A 19,895-nucleotide genomic window follows, 5' to 3' on the forward strand; every position below is an offset into this window, starting at 1 on the left:
TTCATCAAAGGGATTCAAATCTCCTTCTTCCCTGCAAATCTGAGATCAGAAGCCCTGTTTGGACCAGGCTTCTTGAGAAAGGAGGCAGTCAGTCCCATACCAAAGGGGAATCTTGGAAAGTAGGTTCATAAAGCTATTTGTTTTTGTTTGGTTTTCTTTTTAGTTTGGGCCGTGCTGAGTCTTCATCGCAGTGCACGGGCTCCTTTGGCCCGGGACATGTGGGATCTTAGTTCCCCGACCAGGGATCGAACCTACGTCTCCTGCTTTGGAAGGTGAATTCTTAACCTCTGGGCCACAAGGGAGGCCCCTCAGGTAGATATCTGAACTAAATGGAAAGAGACAGGATCTTGCAGCATCAGTCACCCTACTTGAAGACTTTTGCTTTAAAAGGGACCTGTTGGTTGAGAGCCTCAGCTTTAGGGTCAGACAGTCCAGGGCTTGATTCCCTGGGATCTCTATTGATCAGCCACATGGTTTCTGGTAAAATTGTCTGTTTCATAAAATGAAACAACAATGGGAACTATTAAGATTATTGAGACCGTAAAAGAAAACATGCTCTGTAAAAAAGTGTTTACTACCATGCCTGGCAGAGTCAGCAGCCCATATCGGTTACTGCTACCCCCATTCTAAACTTGTACACCCACAGCCTTAAGCAAGGCAATGAACTGAGCATTGAATTGGGTGTGGTCTAGAACATATGAAATAAGATATGGTTCCAGCCTAAATAATAGTATAATCCAGCAGATAGTTTCTTCTCTCTTGCCCTCTTTTTCTCTGTTTTTCTGCCTCTCTTTCTGTGTAAATAACATTATGTGCACACATGTATGTGTTGAAAACCAAAAGATACGTAAAATTGTAAAACAATAGAGAAGCAGACAGGAAAAATTCAGGGGGAAAGAGTGGTAAAATTCTCCTCCAAAAGCTGAATAAAGTAAAACAAAAAACAAGGTAACAAATTGGTGATCTTTCTCTGACCCTTCTTGACCATCCTCTCTTCCCAGCTTCTCAGCCACCAGCTTTGTTCACATGGGCATCAAACAATCAAATGACAGAACACGATGGAAATAACGTGAGCAAATATGGTTTCCCACCCTCCGAGCTTGTGCCCTAAGGGAATACTTGCACATTCCCCACGAAAGCAAAGAAGCAAAGTGAGACGCATCTAAGTCCAGTTTAGGGGATCGAGAGGAAGTTCGGGACAGAACAGCTGACGCCCAGGAGATGAACAAACACGTTTAAATGAAGGAGGAGTAATACGCAGAGAATTGTCTGCAAGCCCAACAACCAAAAAGATGAAAAAGAGCAAATAGATGTCAATAAAGAAAGCAATCTTGGGAAGATTTACCTCCAGGAACAAAAAGAAATCTTTCAGCAACAGCGCTTCACGTCCTCAAAGAAATTAAAGGAACATATCCTCCATAAATTCAGATGAAAGAGGAAATAATAAAACAGTTTTTAATGGAAAAAGAGATGGAATTAAAACAGAATAGTATCATCAAAGAGCTGAATGAACACTGCCAGAAAAATAAAAATGCTATGGGCTTTAAAAAAATCACACACGATAGAAAAAAAACAGAAAAATTCAAAGTCCTCGGAAGAAGATGGTCCATGTGGGGAACCCACTGTAGGGACCCAACATAGAACTATTTGACCTTGAAGAGAAAGAGAACAGAGGAACCAGTGAACATACAATATTCAAAGGCATAATAGAGAATGCTTCTGAACTGAAATAACATGTGACTATAGATTTAACATGGTTAAATCTACCTAACATTTATAAACATAAAGAGTATTCCTTCATTCTTGAACAAGCAATTGAATTTCAAAAGTAGCTTGCTTTAAAAAAAAATGTAGATACTGGAAAACAGTGGACCCAGTCTACCAAATTCTGAAAGAATAAAGGGACATATGATCCAAAAACTTTCCCCAGCTTAGGTTTTATTCCTTACGGCAGAAACAGAAAGAAGTTCTCAATTATGTAGGGATTCTGGAAGCATAATCAATAAATACTCTTCTTTAAAATATCATAATAACATAACCAGAATAACATAACGCTGCTAAGCAAGATGAAAATCAAAATAAATAATCACAGATGTATAAATTTCTATATGAAAGGACTAGAAAGACCTTTGAACTATTTCAGCAGAAGATTTAGTCTAGAAAGTTATTTCTGACTATTGTTAGAAGACTGAATACAAATATCTTAATTCTTATTAAAAAACATTTTATTTCAGTTTTATATTATAGTATTATGTTATATTTTATAATAGCATTTTAGTTTTATTAATGTATTTACTATACCATTATAGTTTATTAAGGTTCCATTACAGTTCATTATAAGTATCATTTTAATTATAATGAGCTATAATAAAAACTCTTGAGTCTACTAATACAGAACAGAAGGTAGAAATGGATAGCGGGTATATTATGGGCCATTAAAAGTAAACTGATTTTTCACCTTTCAAGGGAAGAGTCAATAGTCACCAATAATTTCAGAAACTGAAGTTGAGTGTAAGTATTTTAAATATTGAAATCAATAATATGAAGAACAATAAATTTGGCTATGTGTTCCAAATTACTGGAAGGGAAATTATTATTAAAAAAATGATGCCCAGTTAAATGTAAAAGGAAAATAATTGTCAAAAAAGCCAATATGAATTATCTTGGGATCTCCCTGTTTAAAGATAATTGGGGGGCTACCATGATTGAAAGTTATTAAATAATTTTTTTAATTATCAAATCAAAAGATAGTGATTGAGTATATTCTGCAATATAGAAGTAAACAGAAGAAACAAATAATGGAAAGGTCTGAAAAGGATTCCACCTCATACATGAAAATAGAGGCAGGATGGGGGCAGCAAGAGCAGGAGACCGGCTTCCACTGTTGCTTTGTTTCACTTTAAATTAGCTTTTCAGAAGGAGTTTTTGTGAACGTATCGCTTTTTTTTCTTTAAGTGGAAAAAACTAATATATGCAAGTAAATTTAAACTTTTTTAAAAGGGATTATTATAATCACACCTGATAAAATTGAATTCAATATAAAGAACATTAACTGAGCCTAAGACAATCATAATTTTCAAAAGGAAAAACAGAGGGGATAAAAAAGATTTGAAAAATTTTTTGTCAAAAGAACAAGACAACAAGGGGAACCAGCCCTGCCAGGCAGGATTACCTACCACAAAGTAGGAGGGGACTGGCTTGGAAATGCACAGCTAGAGCCTAGACGAAGCTAACTCTTACCAGAGATGCGTTAAATCTCTGGAGCAGCAATGGACTCTTTTGAACATTTACTTATTTATTGTGCTGTCCCAGGTCTAAGTTGCTGAACTTGCATCTTTGACCTTAGTTGCGGCATGGGGAGGCCGAGTTCCCTGAGCAGGTATCAAACCCAGGCCCCCTGCACTGGGAGCCTGGAGTCTGCGTCAGGGGACCAGCAGGGCAGTCCCGCAGTGGACTTTATAGACCAATGGTGATGCAAAAACTGCTGCCACTCAGAAAATGATCCACTCCTCACAGCATACAGGAAAATAAACCCCAAATGAATAAATGGGTCAGGGATCTGAATACGGGAAGGAGGAGGAGAAGGAGGAGGGGGCAGGGGCAGAGATGGAAGGACGGGAGGGGAGGGGAGCTGCAGAGAAGAACACTAGTGAGTGTTCTCTTAACCTCAGGGTTGGAGAAAAGCTTTCTAACTGTGACTCAGAAGGAGCCACAAGAGAAGAAAGCTTGAAAAATGCGACCGTGCAATTTTTCAGTTTCTCATAGAGAAAAACACTATTAAAAAAACAAACAAACAAACAAAGTCAAAAAAACAGTTGATTCACCAGAAGAAAATATTTGGAAAAGATATCACAAACAAAAGACTAAATTCCCGGGCTGCAGACAAACAAACTCTAAAAAACAGAGAGACAAAAATCCTAACAGAAAAGTGAGAAAAAGACATCAACAGAAATCCACACACACACAAGCAAGATATTAAAAATGGTACTTAAATACATTAAAAATATTAAACTTCATTTATAATGCGAGAAATGCAAATTGAAACAACACTGGACTGGCATTTCTCATCTGTTAGACTGACAAAGATCAGTGTATGAGAACAGGTCCTCGTGGTAAGGTTGGGAGGAGGGGTACCCTCAGACAGTGCTGGCAAATATACCAAACAGCAGCAATCTGTGGAAGGAACCCTGGCAAAAGCTAGCAAAACTACACATGAATTTACACTTGGACTCAGCTAACCCACTTCTAGGGACTGGCACCACAAACAAGCCTCCAACAATACAAAGGCAGACATATTCAAAAGCTTACTTATTACGACATTATCTCTACTATACTAAATGCTGGAAGTAACCTAAATAATTATACCTTACAGTATGCGTAAAGCACAGGGTCCTGTTTGAATAAGGCACAGTGTTCTCACTCACTGGAGTCCTTGACAACGGAAGAAGAGGAGAGAGGAGCTCTAAGAGCTGATATGAGGAGACATTTAGGATCTGATGCTAAATGGAAAAAAAAGCACAGGACCAAATGCAGGAGGGCCTTCCTGATCTGTGGTTCCAAATCCATGGATTCAACCAACCATAGGTCAAAAATACTTTCTTTTTCAATTCCAGAACGTTTCACAAAGCAAAACTTGAATTTGGTGTACCAGTAACTGTTCACATAGCACATTTACATGGTACGTACAACTATTTACCTCTCATTTATATTGCATTTGGTATTATAAACAACCTAGATATTTAAAGTATATGGGAGGATGTATGCAGGTTGTATGCAAATACTATACCATTGTATATAAGGGACTTGATGTGGATTTTTGGTATTTGGGGTGGGGAGAGGGGGGGAATGCCCTGGAAACCAATCCACCGTGGATAGCAAGGAATGACTATAAATCTATAGTATACTGTTTTTCTGGTAAGGAAGCATAGAAAAACATAAATGTATCCATGCATCTCTTAGGAAAGAAATACAAGAATAGCTCAGAAACTAATGAGATAAGTGCCAACAGACTGGGTGGGAATGAAGTGGCAAAATGGGGACTTGGGAATAGGGTAAACACTTCTCCAGTTTACTTTTTTTTTTTCCCCCATTTATTTTTATTAGTTGGAGGCTAATTACTTTACAATATTATAGTAGATTTTGTCATACATTGACATGAATCAGCCATGGATTTACATGTATTCCCCATCCTGATCCCCCCTCCCACCTCCCTCTCCACCCGATCCCTCTGGGTCTTTCCAGTGCACCAGGTCCGAGCACTTGTCTCATGCATCCAACCTGGACTGGTGATCTGTTTCACTATAGATAATATACATGTTTCGATGCTGTTCTCTCGAAACATCCCACCCTTGCCTTCTCCCACAGAATCCAAAAGTCTGTTCTGTACATCCATGTCTCTTTTTCTGTTTTGCATATAGGGTTATCATTACCATCTTTCTAAATTCCATATATATGTGTTAGTATGCTGGTTTACTTTTTTAATAAACAAATAAGCAACAAAGATTAATCATGTTGTAGAAGAACTCCAAATGGAACAGCAACAAATGAACCTGAATGTACTGCAAATGAGTAACATGTCTCACCATTGGAGGTGGGGAAGGAAAACCCTCCTCTAAGTGACTTTGAAAAACAGCATTTGACTGCATCCTGTGAGGCTAAAGACAAACAGCCCCGTACATCAAAATTGGATTTTAGTAAATTTTTCACAGGCACTGGGTTAACGATTATAAAACTACATTATGTGTATGCCAGGACTGAGCAAGTAAGTCAATATATTGTGGGTAATTGGAATCTGATTTTTATGAAACTTGGTGATGTGGTAGGAATCTGGTTTCTCACTATCAGAGAAAAGAGTTAGTAAAGTAAAGGGGAAAGACTAGAATAGATTAAAATCTGAAGTATCAGTTTGAACTCAAAGTTAGGTAGATAGAGACAGACAGATATACAGAAAATAGGTACATAGATAGATGACAGATATAAACAGAAGATAGAAATACACATGTGCATATGCTATAGCTTCTACCAAATCTCCATTATACAAACACAGAAATAATGTCACAGGCAGGAGTCAGTTGAAATTCTCTGGTGGCCCAGTGGTTAAGGCTCTATGCTTCGATCTCAGTGGCCATGAGTTTGATTCCTGGTTGGGTTTCCCTGGTGGCTCAGCTGGTAAAGAATCTGCCTGCAATTCGGGAGACCTGGGTTCAATTCCTGGGTTGGGAAGATCCCCTGGAAAAGGGAAAGGCTACCCACTCCAGTATTCTGGCCTGGGGAATTCCATGGACCGTGTAGTACATGGGGTCGCCAAGAGTCAGACAGGACTGAGCGACTTTCACTTTCACTTGCGGATCTAAGACCCCATGTGCCTCCTCAGTACAGTCAAAAACAAAAAAGAGACAAACAAAAAGAGAATCAACAAAGGATGTTAAAATTAGTGGGTGAAGGATTGATGAGAAGTGGAATCTTTGCATGGCCCCTTATACCTCCCCATGAATTATTTATTAATTTCAAAGAGAAAAGTAGTAACTTACTAGTGGAGAAACCTGGCAGACACTATGGGAAACAAGTGATCATAGTAATAAGTCCTCACTGCTAATAAGATTTAACAACCTGTACACTCTGACATCATACACTGAGAAGGGCACATCCCTTCTGCGGGATTCTTGCCCAAATACAAAACCTCAATTATCATGAGAACACATTGAACAAACACAACTGAAAGAAACACTGGAAAACAAATGGTCTGTCCTTTCGAGAAGTCTCAAGTTTGTGAAAGACAAGGAATAACTGAGAAAGACTACAGAGAATACAGCGTAGGATTCCCTGGTGGAAGACTAATAAAGTCTATAGAATAGTTAACAGTGTTATAACCATGTGAATTTGCTTTGCTTGGGTTATGTAGCTTGTCAGCAATAGGGAGTGCAGGTGAAAGATAGATGGGGACTCTGCACTGTTTTTGTGACTTTCCTGTTAGTTTTAATTTATTTTTTTTACAAGGACAAATGGAATGTTTAAAATTGTGTCATCAAATAACACAGAAATAGATCCATTTACTGTCTCAATTTAGTAGCAAAGACTATATTTTATGATTAAGTGCAATCAAAATGAAACATGAAGTTTATGGGCTTCAGGGCAAGGTGGATAGAATCACACACACGTACACACACATACACACCTAGAAAGACAAAGGAATGTAAAAGAAGGGCTTCCCTGGTGCCTCGGTGGTAAAGAAACCACCAGCCAATGGAGGAGACACAGGTTCCATCCCTGTCCCACTGAGATCCCACAGGCCACAAAGCAACCAAGCCCGTGTGCCACAACTCTTCACCGGTCCTCTAGAGCCAGGAAGCCGCAGCTCCCGAGCCCAGGCGCCCCACTCCTGAAGCCCACACGCGCTAGACCCGGGACTCTGCCACAAGAGGAGTCACCCCAGGGAGAGGCCCCTGCCCCGCAGCTGGAGAGCTGCCCTCACTCGCCACAACTGGAGAGAGCCCTCACTCACCACACTAGAGAGCCACCCTCACTCACCACACTAGAGAGAGTCCTCACTCACCACACTAGAGAGAGCCCTCACTCACCACAACTGGAGAGAGCCCTCGCTCACCACAACTGGAGAGAGTCCTCACTCACCACAACTGGAGAGAGTCCTCACTCACCACAACTGGAGAGAGTCCTCACTCACCACAACTGGAAAGAACCCTCACTCACCACAACTGGAGAGAGCCCTCGCTCACCACACTAGAGAGAGCCCTCACTCACCACAACTGGAGAGAGTCCTCACTCACCACACTAGAGAGAGCCCTCACTCACCACACTAGAGAGAGTCCTCACTCACCACACTAGAAAGCCACCTTCACTCACCACAACTAGATAAAGCCCTCCCACCAACAAAGCTCCAGAACAGCCAAAAGTAATCAAATAAAATTATTTTTAAAAATAGAAATGTAAAATAGCCAGCAGTTTGTTTCCAAAGTAGCCCTAAGCACAAGCATGGTATCACTAATAACTTTAAGGTGCAGAAAAGGAGAGAAAATTACTTCAATATGGAAGTGGCTGGTTTCACTTCTCTTGATTAAAAACAAGTGACTTTATGCTGCTAAGAAACAGGTGGAAACACAACTGTTGTTTTACCATGCACATCCATGAACATTTTGTTCTTTCAGTGATGTTTCCACCCCAAGTTGCCCCTCAAGGAAATTGCAACAGCAGATGTCCTGTACACACACTGCACGGTATTAGTGTTGGAAGCACACCGCCATATACCGTCTTTGAGCCTGAATGAGGAGAAACTAGAGTTCTGTAAAAACTTGATTCTCTAATGAATGATGATCACACAAAACTGAGGATATAAAGTGAGACAGGTTCCCAAAAGATCAATAATAGGTACAATCTGCACTGATTACTGTGACTTAACTTTCATTTCCTGGTAGTAACCAGAGTGATGGCATGTTTCCATTCAGTTAGTTATTACCATCAGGACTGACCTTGTTGAATGAATTCCATCTTTTTTTTTTGTTTGCAAATTTTAATGTGAACATTTTCAAGCAGAAAGAAGAACTTCACTTAGATTTGTGCAGTTATTTGTCTATTTGTTTATTCCTATCCATCCATCACCCTATCTTATTTTTTGATGCATTTCAGAGTAATTAGCAGACATTCCTACATTTTCCCCTAAACATGTCAGCATGCATTTCACTAACCAGGAAGTCTCCATGGAACCGCTCTGCTCTCTGGGTCTTCTGGTTACAAAGTAGTCCACAGTTCCCGGATTCTGTTCTCACCTCTGTTTCTGACCTTGACTGGAAAGGAAGCCTGATCTACAAAGTTGACCGTATCAAGAGTCCCGAAACCTCAGTAGTTGTCCCCACTTGCTGGGCCAGGTGTGACCTTGTCAGGGTCATGAGAGTCACCATTCTGGAAGAACCCACTCACCTAGCTTACTCTCAGGTGGGCTAAGAGAACAGGGAAGTGATTACTTTTTCATGAGCGTGGGCTGTTCTCAGCCCATAGGAAGTGCTGAAGATGAAATTAAATATTGACAGCATCTGGTGGTTAGGGAAGAATATTTACTGCAACGAGTTGGACACGACTGAGCGACTTCACTTTCACTTTTCACTTTCATGCATTGGAGAAGGAAATGGCAACCCACTCCAGTGTTCTTGCCTGGAGACTCCCAGGGATGGAGGAGCCTGATGGTCTGCCATCTATGGGGTCGCACAGAGTCGGACACGACTGAAGTGACTTAGCAGCAGCAGCAGCAGTCAACTCAAATTTTTATACTTACAGGATTTCTTCTGAGAGAGTTTTATAGCTCACATGTTTTCAAAGAAATCAGTGATGCTAGAGGTACTGAGGGCCCCTGGCCTAACACTTCCCTTCTTCCAGACGCAGTGCCTGAGTAATCTCAGGTTGCATACTCTATTGTCTGCCACATCCCACCGTTGACTTATATTTACCTTAATTCAACCAAAACCCCACTTTACTTTCCCCACAGTACGCTTTTAGTGTAGATCATTTTTGTTTATCTGTCTATCCCAGTGATTAGTGAGTAACTTTGTCCATTAAGCAGAGTTGGATGCATCATCAACCAGAGGAAAAAAACAGGTAGCGAAAAGTCAATAGTTGGCGATATTTATGACATTCCTCAGAGGGTCAACAGAAGAAAAATGTTTCTGCCATTGTGACCCTAAATGCTCTATCACTAGTTATTTGGATCTTGGAAGATGACATCTTCCAGCACCTTTCTGTGCAGAAATGTCCAGCAGGAAGTAATAGGTACAGAGAGGCATCTTGGATTCAGACCCTGTGAGGCTGGATGCTGGACTGCCTCCCCCACAGTGTCTAGTCTCCCATGGAATCTGGCTTGATACTGTGCCCAGAGCATTGCTTCCATAAGCCTGTTTTTACTGGAACATTCAAAGGAAGAGCCAGTTTGGAATTCAGCTTTCTGCAATGATATTAACTTCCTTGAGAACCAACATTTTGGGAAATACAAAACCTTAAAACCCTAAATTACACATGCTTACCCAGTTAAAGTGAGCGTTAGATTTAAAGGTAATGAAACGTATTTTTAACTATGCTACTTCAATCTAGCCTCCCGACATTCAAACAGAAATAGCATATTTAGGAAGCTGGTTCTTTAAGACTGTAATTCCTTCTCTCCTCGGTCTGTGTGTGTTAGTCCCTCAGCCGTGTCTGACTCTTTGCGACCCCATGGACTGCAGCCCACCAGGCTCCTCTGTCCATGGGATTCTCCAGGCAAGAATACTGGAGTGGGTCTCCATTTCCTTCTCCCGGAGATCTTCCTGACCCAGGGATCAAACCCAGGTCTCCTGCATTGCAGGCAGAAGCTTTACCATCTGAGCTACTAGGGAAGCCACCTCTCCTCAGGTCTACCATCAACTGACAATTTCATCTTGTCAGCCAGGTCTCCTCACTCTGAAACACTGTCTGGGAGTGACTGCCTGAAGCTTGTGTATTGTAGGGAGGTCATTGTGGACCTGCTTCTGAGCTCAGAGAGGAACAGTGTTATGAGTGATTAAAAAGTCGATCCAGGACAAGTTATCCAAAAAAAAAAAAATCTCTAATTGCAAATTCTCTGAAATAGCTCAGTGACACAGAATCTTTAGTTTTGCAATGGTCATTTTTATCAAGGGCTTCCCAGGTGGCTCAGTGGTAAAGAATCCAGCTGACAATGCAGGAGAAGAAAGAGGCCTGAGTTCAATTCCAGGGTTGGGAAGATCCCCTGGAGGAGGGCATGGCAACCCACTCCAGAAATCTTGCTTAGAAATTCCCATGGACAGAGGACTCGCAAAGTGTCAGACATGGCAGTATCTGTCACAGTATCCCTTGTGGCTCAGACAGTAAAGAACCCACCTGCGATGCAGGAGACCTGGGTTTGATCCCTGGGTTGGGAAGATCCCCTGGAGAAGGGAAAGGCTACCCACTCCAATATTCTGACCTGGAGAATTCCATGGGCTATACAGTCCCTGGGGTCGCAAAGAGTCTGACACAACTGAGCAACTTTCACTTCACTTCATATTGAATGACAGTAAATCTTTAACCCGATTTTCTGTGGATGGGCAGAGCTGTTGTTTGGCCTGAGATCAAACTGTCCATCCATGCCTCTACCAGAGACACACAGACACTCACAGGCAAGTCTGACTCAGTTTCTTATGAGGACACTGCTCCTTTCTCCTGGCTCCTGGTGTGCACAAGGTTTTGTTTGTGCCCTCCAAGAGTCTGTTTCCCCAGTCCTGCGGAAGTCCTGTAATCAAGCCCCACTGGCCTCCAAAGTCAGATTCCCTGGGGGTTCTCGTCTGCTCGGTGGCTTTATGGGGGGACTAATGGTGACCTCCTCCAAGAAGGCATATGCCACATGCTGCATGACCCAGGTCTGCTGCAGCCAGAGCCCCTCTCTAAGAGAGGCTTCAGCAGTACCTGAACTGTGAACTTCCAGATGTCCAAGCTGGATTTAGAAAAGGCAGAGGAACTAGAGATCAAATTGCCAACATCCATTGGGTCATTGAAAAAGCAAGAGAATTTCAGAAAAGCATCTACTTCTGCTTTATTGACTATACCAAAGCCTTTGACTATGTGGATCACAACAAACTGTGGGAAATTCTTCAAGAAATGGGAATACCAGACGACCTGATCTGCCTCCTGAGAAATCTGTATGCAGGTCAAGAAGCAACAGTTAAAACCAAATATGGAAAAATGGACTAATTCTTAATTGGAAAAGGAGTACATCAAGGCTGTATATTGTCAGCCTATTTAACTTATATGCAGAGTACATCATGAGAAATGCTGGGCTGGAGGAAGCACAAGCTGGAATCAAGGTTGCCAGGAGAAATATCAATAACCTTGGATATGCAGATGACACCACCCTTATGGCAGAAAGTGAAGAAGAACTAAAGAGCCTCTTGATGACAGTGAAAGAGGAGAGTGAAAAAGTTGGCTTAAAACTTTTTTTTAAAGCTCAACATTCAGAAAACTAAGATCATGGCATCCAGTCCCATCACTTCATGGCAAATAGATGGGGAAACGGTGGAAACACTGACAGACTTTATTTTCTTGGGCTCCAAAATCATTGCAGATGGTGACTGAAGCCATAAAATTAAAAGATGCTTGCTCCTTGGAAGAAAAGCTGTGTCCATCCTAAACAGTATTTTAAAAAGCAGAGACATTACTTTGCCAACAAAGGTCTGTCTAGTCAAAGCTATGGCTTTCCCAGTAGTCATATATGTGAGAATTGCACCATATAGAAAGCTGAGCACTAAACAATTAATGCTTTTAAACTGTGGTGTTGGAGAAGACTTTTAAGGGTCCCTTGGTTTGCAAGAAGATACCACCAGTCCATCCTAAAGGAGATCAGTCCTGAGTGTTCATTGGAAGGACTGATGCTGAAGCTGAAACTCCAATACTTTGGCCACCTGATGCGAAGAGTTGACTCACTGGAAAAGACCCTGATGCTGGGAGGGATTGGGGGCAGGAGGAGAAGGGGACGACAGAGGATGAGATGGCTGGATGACATCACTGACTTAGTGGACATGAGTTTGGATAAACTCTGAGAGTTGGTGATGGACAGGGAGGGCTGGCGTGCTGCGATTCATGGGGTCGCAAAGAGTTGGACATGACTGAGTGACTGAACTGACTGAACTGATGGAATGACAGCCTTTTTGCACTTACAGCTCACAGCTCTATGGGTTTCTTACTATTACTATCCCCATTTTCTGGATGAGAACGCCGAGACTCAGGTTTCACAGCTAAAACTCCCTGAATGGAAACCCCACAGAGTGCAGTCTGGAAGCAGGAGTCCTGACTGGCATTTCTTCCCGAGATAAAGGGAGGGCCCCTCTCTCTCCTCAGGTGGAGAGGAGGGAGGCGGTCACCTTGGTGACCTGTTGTCCCTCCGTCAGGAGCATCCTCTCCAGGAGCAGCTCTCTGCTGTCCTCTAGTGGCTACAGGCCACACCGCTTTTCCTGGACCGTGGACCACTCACTGCGAAGCCTGGGCAGTTGGCTGGAGGCACCGTCACTCTGACTTGAGTATACAGACTCTGAAAAGGGTACAGGAATCATTTCTTCTGTCTTTCTGATCCCTACTAAGTAACTCGATATGAGGGGAGGGGGGTTGTTTTGTTGTTTCTGTTTTCAGGAAAATCAGTTATTCGAGGAGCTGAGAAGTTTGCCTGGTCCTCATCCTTTTGACTTGATATGACACATTCAGATGACAAGAAAATCTTGCCCCTCTTCATCCTCCATTTCCCATTAGTCTAGACTTAAAATTTCACCTTGCTCTGTCACGTCCCTCCATCCCTTTCTTGGCCCACTCACATACTGGTTTGCATAAAAGCAATCTTTCAAAATGATTTCAATAGTAGCATTAGGCCATATCCAACAATACCACATACTTCCCCTGTTCTGATTTAAATACAAAGGAACACAGAAGTGTTTGATAATAATGACTAGCTTTGATCTCCTCCAAAAAACCCCAAACATTCTGCAGCATTAAAGGAAATAAAAGGAACCAGGGAGAATAGCATAGTGACCTATAGTAAATGACAAGAGGTATTAAACTGATAGATGGGCACTGGGAAAGATGGGTCACTTTCAACTCTCTTCAAAGATAGAAGGCAAGAAAAGGTAACATCCATAATTTACTTCTTGGACCTAGATATGTAGTGATTATTTTTTCCCCCAACTCATGAGTAATAATAGGCTCCTCGGGTAAATATTAACCCATTCTTATAATCATTAACTAAATATATACCAGCTTTTATGAAGACCTCCAAGTCTTCAGTATAACCTTGTTAAAAAGTCCTCTATTTATCTCCAAAATACCTAGGAGGTGTTTCTGCCTTCCTCTAACCCAGTGGCATCTCATGTAATTTATCAACTCCTCTCCTTAGAGTTCTTTGAGTTAACTTTTACTTTTCACTGTCTCCCTGGAAACAATGCTATCTGGGTATAGTACTGTTTCAGTAAGAAAGGAAACAAAGGAAATAAAACTCCTCAACTCTTCTGAGGAGGGAGAGGATAAGGCAGCAGACAGAGGGGGCGTGATTAGACTTCTCCAGAGTTCAGGGTATGAATGAGAGGGTTGTCACGGTTGCTCCGATAGCAGCCAGAGCAATTAAAGAAAAAGTAGCTTTGCTAAGATGACATAAGTCAGTAAACAAGCAGTTATACTCAACCTGGAAATCTGACACACAGTTGACAGGTATGATTTTTCAAGTTCCAGAAAGTTTTGCAGCCCAAAAAAAAAAAAAAAAAAAAATCTATCTTCTTGCTCCATGCTGGTTCTTGAAATTATATCAGAGTGTGGCTAAGCCTTTTGCAACCCAAGATCCCTTAGGAAAAAAACACATCTCGAGTCCTCCTTAATACTATTTAAAAGTTCAAGTTAAATAACTTACCTAAAAACAATGACTCAGCTCTACAACAGATAAGCCATAATTAATATCCTAGCCTCTCACTCTCTGAGGTCCGTCCTCCCAGAAATAGACTTGGAAGCAGAAATCTGTATATGCAAGGAGTTTATTGGAGGGTATTTTAGGATCACCCCTTGGATGTTGGGGGACAGGCAGTGAAAAAAGCCAAGTAATAAGAGACTTTCATACTGAGTGAAGAGTATGACAGACGGAGAGAAATTGAACAGCCGTGCAGACGCCTCTGCACGCCTCTGTCCACCTCTGAGACAGTCGTGGATTGAGACAAATAGCCTGGGCCTTTGTATTCAGGCATCAAAAATCATTTGTATATGCAGGGCAGCAGCATAGTGAACACAGTGAGGCCGACAGAGGGAACAGACTTGTGGATACAGTTGGGGAAAGAGAGGGTGGACCAGCTGAAAGAGTGGTGTGGAAATGTACACAGCACCGTACAAAAAACAAAGAGCCCGTGGGAATTTGCTGCCTGACTCAGGGGCCTGGAACCCAGGGCTCTGTGGCAGCCCACAGGGGTGGAAGGGGGTGGGAAGTGAGAGGGAGGGCCAACGGGGAGGGGACAGGCAGATACCAGCAGCTGATTCGTGTTGATGTATGGCAGACACCAATACAGTATTGCCAAACAATTATCCTCCAATTAAAACTAAATACATTTTAAGTTACTTGTTACCATAAGTTCCTTCTCTAAGACTGTGAGTCTGTTTCTGTTTTGTAAGGAAGTTCATCTGCATCATTTCTTTTTATATTCCACATACAGGGGGTGTCATACCATAGTTCTCCTTCCCTGTCTGACTTTCGTCACTCAGTATGACAATCTCTAGGTCAAAGTCATTGAACAAAGGCCAGTCCTGGGGAAGGGGCATGACCTTGAGCAAGGCAGCTCCCTGAAGCCAGGGACGATTCCTGGGAGGGCCTCATCAGTGAGCTGGCAGTAATTACTGCTCCCAGCAGTTGGGGTGACAAATGTCCCCTTCTATCGGGAGGACTTGGGCCAGGTATCAGAGCATCTCCTAAGCTCACCAACCAGATTAGCGACCTTCCCTTTTTGGCAGGAAGCAAATGGGACCCAGACAAACAGCATTCTGACAAAAGTCTCGAAAATACGTTACTGCATCCTCTGAAGTCTCAAAGCACCAAAGCTCCCTAACCAAGCTCACAACGGGCCTCCACAGGAGGAGTTAGGGCTGTAGCGGAGAACACCAAAGCCCCTCCCGGTTCTCTAAGCAGAAGACGAAAGCTCAGCTCTTCTTGGTCGATTGCCTTGGCCTGTCGATAAATCCCGGTGAACCCCCATCGATCCAGCCCCTCGAGGCAGGATCGAGTTTGCAATTACAGGAAGCCTCTCTATCTTCCATGAACTCTCTCCTGCCGTAATTCTTCTCTGCGCTCCACATTCTGGAGCGAAGAGTGGATTTCGGTAAGAATGCAGATTCACTCATTGTGTGCGTTTAAGTCAGTCGAAGTTCTAGAGGACTCACTGCAGAAGAAGGCAGCTCCAGAGATTAGGCTCTTCTCATAGGGTACATGGGCCTCCCAGGGAGCTCAGTGATAAGGAATTTGCCTGCCAATGCAGGAGATGCAGGTTCCATCCCTGGGTCAGGAAGATCCCCTGGAGAAGGAAATGGCAACCCACTCCAGTATTCTTGCCTGGAAAATTCCATGGATGGAGGAGCCTCTTGGGCTACAGTTTATAGGGCTACAGAGTCAGACATGAGTGAGTGAGCACACATGCACACACGCACAGACACACACACACAGACACACAGACACAGACACACACACACACACACACACACAGGGTACATGCAGTTTCCTACAGATGCTGGAAAGTGCTTACAGTTCTCAAAGCTTCCCCTCCATCCCGGGCCCCAGGGATTGTAATCGGCTCTAAAAAAGAGGGTTGGTTCTGGAGCCCCTTTTCCCACCCTGAGTGGTTTGAGTAGATATTTTTATATCCTGTAACCCACCTTATCTCTTTGGCTGTTTGGCACAAGGCAACTCACAGAAACATAACTCAGCTTTCATTTTCCACCTCCTCTCTGAACCTTTCTGAATTCCCTGGGGCTTATCACTTCATCGGAAACTCTCCGTCTGATTGGCTGACAGTAATTGTATTTACCATCTCCTCCGAGAAGCATTGCTCCACGTATGAATAAGAACCCAACAGGCAAACTCGGCAGGTTTTGTTTTTTGTGTGTGTGAAAACGGGAAATTTGTGAGCCAGTTAATAGGATTTTAACAGACCAGGCCTTGCTTTGCATCATGCATTTGGTGGGAATTCTCCCCATCGTTTTGACCCTCGGCTAAAATTTTCTATTCAGGAAAAAATGCAGAAGCAGCTTTTGCCAGCCCTCAGCAGGGAACAGAAAGTCTGGGGCTCTGTTTGGACCTGTCCCCGGGCTTTGATGAATCCCTAATTCAACGTTAGAAATCAAATGTATTTAAAACTCATCAGTGGCAAGAGAAGAACAACAGTGCGTTCTCCCTCGATCCATCCCCCGCTGTTTATTGACCCCATCTAGTTTCCAGTCAGAGAAGCCATGGAGGGAGTCAGAGCAATTTGCTTCTCGGTTCAAGTTCAGGCTTTGCCGAGAGAGACAGAAAATCATTACCAGCTGGAGAAAGTTCAGTTATTTATAGAAAATGATTAGACGCCCTCCACCCCGGTCCACGGTCAGCTGTCCGCAGTCCCCGAACCGCCCTCACAATTTACACTTTGGTCGGCAGAGGATGAAAGCATCACGGCAGGCCTTTCACCCTGCCACGGGGCAGGTGAGCGCAGACGCCTGGAGTCCAGCGTGACTGGGGAAAGAGCTTGAGGACTGGGAGGGCGTGCAGGGGGGTGTGACGGTGGGGTCCTTTCCCGGGGGGACCTAACCGTCTCCGGAGGAGAGGGCAGAATGAGCAAGGACCGCACGGAGGCCGCTGTGGCGCATTCCAAGAGGACAATGCCTTCTGAGGAATTTCTCTTCTCTCCCTCACTCGCTATAGGTATACTCACTTCTCCTTTACCCCAAGTATCATCTTTCGGCTATGCTGGTCTTTGCATCCCCGCAAACAACCCTTCCCGCTTCCCAGGGACGGACGGCATCCTTGGCAGTTCAAGCTCTCTCTTCCCTCTCCCGTCATTTCGGAGATCACCTGGTCTTCCCCTCCTCTGATAGCCCACAGGGGTGTTTGTGTTTGGCATAGACGCTGACCCTCAGCTGCAGCCTCATCCGCGTCTCCCGGGCTCTGATCACTCGGGCATCCAGCGCTCCCGCATCGCGGGGGTGTCCTAAAGCCTGTCTCGGCCTCTGCGACCCTGCCTGGCTCTACGGGGTCTCCCTGGCTCTCACCCCCTCCGCGGCCGGAGGCTGTGACCTCGTGGAACTGGTCCTCTGCCCTTCGTCTCTGGGTGTCTTGGTTTCTGCCGCATCTGATTGCACCGTTTGCTTTGCATGTTTCACGGTCACCGGTGAATATGCAACATGTTGAGGGCCGCCAGTCACGCCCCCACGGAGAGCCCCACACCAACACTCACTTAGACCGCGTCGGCCCCCCCTTTGCATTTCTTCTCATTCCTTTGAGCCATAGCCAGGATGCCAGGGCCCCGAGACGCCGAGAATGGCGGCCTGTGCGTCAGAACCGATCAGACGGGATGAGGCGGGTGGGGCGGGGGAAGCATTGGGCCCCTTTGGAAGACAAGGGCCCCAGTCTCCTTCCACAGTCCCCACCCCTTCCGTCAATGCAGCCCTACAATATAGCCAAAAGGCGGATAGAAATACACGTTTTCAAGTTTTTGTTTGTTTTACTTTACTGCAATTCACTTTTGGATAGACAGCCACCTCCATCGCTTGTAAAATTAAATGCCCATTTTTTTATTAAAGAATGCTAAATCTCAACATTTCTCTATCCTACCATTTTCTTCCTTCATTTCTGAAACTAGAGTTCATATCTCATTCAAAACCCGACCTTGAATCGAATGTCTTTAGGATACTTTTCTTTGTCAAGTATTCTGGCCAGTCATGTGGACTGGATGTTCAGTGAAGTCAAAAATTGTTGAGTGCTTGCCTAACTTCTAGAGGGCCTAGTGAAGTGGCTACCACAGAGAAGGGGTCAAATTTGTTGTAGAAATGAGTTAAATTCCATAACCTTATGGAATCTTAGCATGGGAAAGGACCACTGAAGCTGCGCTGTTTGGTCTTTAATTTAGTAGCACATTCGAAAAATGATCATTCAGGCCCAAAAAGGACAATTCCAGTGATGATAAGATCAACTCCCAGCAGAAAGTCTTTCGGGACATTGAGCCAAAATCCATCCTCCTGTAAAGTCTACTCATTTATCTTCATTCTAAATAAGGTTCAACACAGAGAACGCCTAATTTTATTTTCCACATAAAAGTCTGTTAAATATTTAAAGAGAGCAATTGAGTATTTCCCAAGTGCTTTTTCCAGGCTAAATGTGCAAAATTAGCTGACTCAGAGAGGCTTTCTACTTTGGTTTGGTTTTAACATAAGAAGGTATCATCAATTACAGTAGCAGCATCAATGGGAAACACTTCATCATTCCATTCACACATGCCATGACAGAGTTTTTAAAATGTTTATTATCCATAGTACCCTTTCCTAGATGTACCTTGCAATATTCTTTCCAATAACTAAACATAAATCGCCATATTCAATAGAGCTATAGAGTAAATAGATGACCTTATGATTCAAACAAAATAATGAATGAAATTTGCATTCAGTTGATGTCAGCATTATCTTGCCTCCTCCACCACTGCCCATGGTGGGTGGTGTTGCATCTGCCAAGTTCATCACTGAATTCCCTGAGCTGCCAGCTTTATCTTCCTCAGAGCAACCAGTGTGACGACTGGTACTAAATAGCTGGTAAGCAAAAATCCATGCTTAATGAATGACTCACAACCTTAGGCTTTTGTCGTGGGATAGTCTTGGAAGCCTAGGACACTCTGTCTGTGATTTGACTTCTAACTGACCTTATCTAACTTATCTTTTAACTTACCTTTTAAATTCCATCCCATTAGAACAGGCTCTGATGGCAGTCTATCAAAATACTTTTGAATTATCCATCAGTCACCCAAAGTTTCAGCTCTTCCATCTAACAGCACATCAGTCGCATGTTTGGTGATCAGGCCTGATGCGTCTTCCATGAAGGCACTGAATTAAATATGAAACAGGACAGAGTCAATAGCAAAATTCTCTGACCTGTCCACTCTCTCACCTTGGAATCCACTCTCTCACCTTCCCCAATCCATTAATCTAAATCTCTGAAGAGTTACTGAACTGACACAAATCTATCAGACTTACCATCTAGCCTGTATTTCTCCTTTCCCACAAAAGAACATAAAATAATAAACTGTCAAATGATTCTCTGAAGTATTATGGGATATATTCACTGTAGGCCCCTTCTCCAGATCCTTTAAAGCAAGAATTTCCCTATGGAGATA

At 43.2% G+C, this 19,895-nt stretch overlaps 1 long non-coding RNA gene across 1 annotated transcript in view; it reads right to left on the minus strand.

Moving 5' to 3' along the window:
- Positions 1–19,600, minus strand: part of LOC122443932 — an 81,957-nt gene extending 62,357 nt beyond the window's left edge. Inside the window, exon 1 of the long non-coding RNA XR_006270149.1 lies at positions 19,451–19,600. This is a non-coding gene — a long non-coding RNA (uncharacterized LOC122443932). The remainder of the gene's footprint in view (positions 1–19,450) is intronic.
- Positions 19,601–19,895: the final 295 nt, after the last annotated feature.

The sequence above is a fragment of the Cervus canadensis genome, chromosome 6 (genome assembly GCF_019320065.1).
Source record: "Cervus canadensis isolate Bull #8, Minnesota chromosome 6, ASM1932006v1, whole genome shotgun sequence".
In the NCBI taxonomy this organism is placed as follows: Eukaryota; Metazoa; Chordata; class Mammalia; order Artiodactyla; family Cervidae; genus Cervus; species Cervus canadensis.